The sequence below is a fragment of the Poecilia reticulata genome, linkage group LG11, assembly GCF_000633615.1.
Source record: "Poecilia reticulata strain Guanapo linkage group LG11, Guppy_female_1.0+MT, whole genome shotgun sequence".
NCBI classification, from domain to species: Eukaryota; Metazoa; Chordata; class Actinopteri; order Cyprinodontiformes; family Poeciliidae; genus Poecilia; species Poecilia reticulata.
Window position 1 is genome coordinate 1,302,976 of NC_024341.1, and position 3,720 is coordinate 1,306,695.

Genomic DNA, 3,720 nt, shown 5'->3' on the forward strand with positions numbered 1-3,720 from the left:
CAAAAGGGCACTTTGGGGCAGGGAGCAAAAAGCGCAGGTTCTCAAGCCCCAGCTGCCCCCTCTGCACGTGCCTGAATCATAATAAGTCTTTCGTATTACTGTCAGAGGACAAATTATTTCAATGCATGAGAATGAATGATGACAAATAGAATTATTTTCTTTATTTAGCCAATTGGTTTGCTCCAATTGGCTATGTAAATTTTTTTAAATTAAATTTTAAGAATGCATTCATGGCAAGAAGACAAAAAAATGTGCTCTTCCAGCAAAATACCTTTGTGGATACATCTAATCTCTCTGTGTGGATGTGGCAGCAAACTCATCCATTGCAGACATGTGTGTGTGTGCGTGTGTGTGCGTGTGCGTGTGCGTGCGGGGGGGGGGGGGTATGTTGGTAGGATTAGGAACAGGAAGTACTTGGAGACAGGCAGACGTATGCTTTAACTGGTCAGGCATTAGCATCCCCATGGTGTGTACTGAAAACGTTCACCAATCGGTTTGCTCCAATTGGCTGTTACATAAATAGAAGGAAGAATAAATGATTCATCGTCAGTAGGGTGCGCTCTCATCGGTGTTTGACAGCAGCAAGAGAAGTGTATCTCACAGTAACTGACAGCAGCCTGCAGGACGCCATAGAACAGGTATGAAAAATATATACACACACCTATAACTGTGTGCAATGAGAAGCGTGAGGTAGACTTTGTTGAGTCCTCATCATTTTCCAGCTGGACTAAAGTAACTAAAAGCTGTAGCTCAGCAGCTAATTAGTGACCCAACCTTCCATTAGCTGCAGGTTGAAGATACATGAATGGCTATGTGTTACTAATGTATTTTAAACAAGAACTTAAATCTCAATATCAACATTTATGGAGACTCACTCAGTTCTACACTTTTCTCTTAGTGCAAGTTGTGATACAGGAGCGTATGCCTGTTCACTTTCCCTGTTTATCTTGGATTATGTGCACTTCTCTGCTTTTCCCCCGTTGTAATTTGCTTTAATCATGTTGATCAAAATATGTTAAACGTGTCTGTGTTGAATTCTCAACTTCCAAAACAGCATAAGTTCATTGTGTAAGTCTTAACATGTATAAGTCTTAAAGTTGTCATAATGTCAATCATATGTTAATTAATTTATAATTGATTCTTTTCTAAATCTGTCCTGAATTGGTAAATTGCTCCCAAGTGAGTCCTGAGTTTCTCTAACAGATCAATGTATGAACCATTAGCTCATCCAACGATCAACCAGTTTTCTGTAACAGATTGAAGGTGCATCCTGTGAACCATCAGTTGGCAACAATATGGTCTATATAGCCAGAACACAACACAATGTTACATTTCTGAGAACTGATGAACAAGTATCTGGACAAAGTGAACAGCCAGAGAGAAGAAGAGGAGTGAGGCTGAGGAGGAAACAGTTGGGAGGGAAGCAGAAGAAGAGTCAGAAGAGGCTGAGGTCATCTGCCAGTTTCCATCAGTCCAACATCAGGATATGACTGCAACCCACAACATGATGCTGATGGAGGTTCTCCCACCCTGCTGTTCATTCCTTAACCCCACTGAGGAACCTTTGTCAGCATGACGATGGAAATGAAAATGTAATGTAATTATGTAATTTCTACAGCACTGTACAGTTTTCCATGAGGAGATTGTCCTGTGGTTCCTTTTCTACTTTTTTTTGTTCTCTGCATTTCTGTCTTTTTCTTTCTGAATCACCATGGCATGGTCCATCAATGAATTACAGCAAAAGCGTAAATGTGAATTTTGTAGTCTCTTCCCATGACTAATCAATTTGACCRTCTTATCTRTACATAGAGAAACTATAACTTATTATTTTGAGTCACTGATATGTTAACTGACAGAACTAAAGATTTTTCAAGCAAACAAATGCTATCTTTGCTGTTTCTACAAATTGTTTTGAGAAATGCRCTTACTGTTTTGTAAATGCCAACAATGACTTGAGAAATGCACCAAAAGTGACTGAGAAAAACTAACATAGCATAAATGGTCTCAGGTGTATCTATTTGTTTGCCTGTATGAAAAGTGTACACATTTACAGCTTTGTTTCTGCTAGCTTGCAGGAATTGTAACTTACATAAATGGTTGAAGACAACTTATTGACCTTCATGAGACTCAGATAAATGGTGAGTATCTATTTCATAAATTGCCTAAAACAGATATATTTGTTTTTATTTATGTTTTTTGTTTGTGTATTTTGTCTTTTTGCAGAGAGGATCACACCTGTCGTCAACAAAGGTTTCAGAACTACTGAATTTTCAGTCAGAAATGATCACACCGCCTGGTTGAAGTACCAGTCTCCATATGCAAGTCAACAAAGGTGAAACAAACATTAAAGCGAATGGTGCATTTATATGATGTTCATCTTTCTAACTTTTGCTTTCTTTGTTTTCCAGCAGAGAGGAAACACCCGATTGACAACATGTGAGTCTCAATTTCAAATTTCAACCTGTGACTGGGAARACTACAACCATCCTGAGCAAAATCTGAACTCAGTGACTTGTGACTCTCAACCCAGAACAAGAATCCTTTTATCACCGGTTTTTCTTCTACAATAGGTTATCTCTTATAGACAAATGCTGTTTTTTTTGTTTGTTTTGTTTTCCAGATCTCAGTTTCCAGATCTGRCCATATGGACCACTGTGAGGAAACTGGACAGAAAATAGAATTGTTTTGTTTTTTTAACTAAATTTTTAAATAGAAATTGTTTCTTTAAGTGGATTACTCATAATCTGTATTTTTGTTTAATTTGAATTTATTTTCTTTATAACTTTCTGTATAGAAATGCTGACAAGTTACACTTCAGTGTGTTGTACTATAGTTTTTATGGTAAAATTCTGGTAAGAACAGTGACCAGTAGTTTACCAAAAGGTTTTTGGGTTGTTTTTTTTACAATAAAATGTCGATATATCATATAGTCTGGCCATGTTTTTCACTTATGTAAAACATGGCTGTAGATATTATGCCTGTGGCATAATATCTACAGCATCTACAGCAATATCTACAGTTTTACTACAGCAAAACCACATTTTAATTTTTTATTTAACATATTTTAGGAAATACTGGCAGTTTTGGTTGCCAGAATTTCACCGTATTTTTAAAATATGGTAAAATACTGCATTTCCCAAATACGGTAAAAAACTGGCAGTTTTGGTTGCCAGAATTTTACCGTATAAAGACGGTAAAATTCTGGCAACCACAGCTGCCAGTTTTTTACCGTAAATTGAGGCAGTTTCTTTTTACAGTGCATAACAAAATTCAAAAATGAGAGGGTGTTCTCTGTTTCCAGTCACCAAGGGGGCCCAGGAGTTAGCAGACCTTCTCCAGTGTTAGATGCGTAAAAGCTCCTCTCTGCTGCAAGAACAGCACAGCTTATTGCTGTTCGAGAAATCTCTCAAAAGTTTTGAAAATGGTCTCCCAACTTGTCACTATTTCATGAATCAATGAGTTTTCATGAATTTTCAGGATTGCTTGCTGCCTTTTAAGTTCTCTTTTTGGTTTCCAGCTTCAAGGGAAACCTTGTAAGTGATGCTGGCAGATGTACAGCTTTGTCAACTTATAAATAATAAAGTTATACATCCCTGCAACATGTTTCCAAGAACGTCTTTATATGTTCTTCTTGGAACATGGGGAAAGGTCTTGAATTGTGACGCTGCCATTGTAAACAACCAGGGTGATTTCATATCCACACTCTTTCTGATAAGAATT

General features: G+C 37.4%; 1 long non-coding RNA gene across 1 annotated transcript; it reads left to right on the forward strand.

Annotated features, from left to right (window-relative positions):
• Positions 1–425: 425 nt before the first annotated feature.
• LOC103471949 (uncharacterized) lies at positions 426–2,927 on the forward strand. Its single transcript, XR_534769.2, has 3 exons — positions 426–2,138; positions 2,224–2,332; positions 2,409–2,927. It is a non-coding gene; the product is annotated as an uncharacterized LOC103471949 (long non-coding RNA).
• Positions 2,928–3,720: the final 793 nt, after the last annotated feature.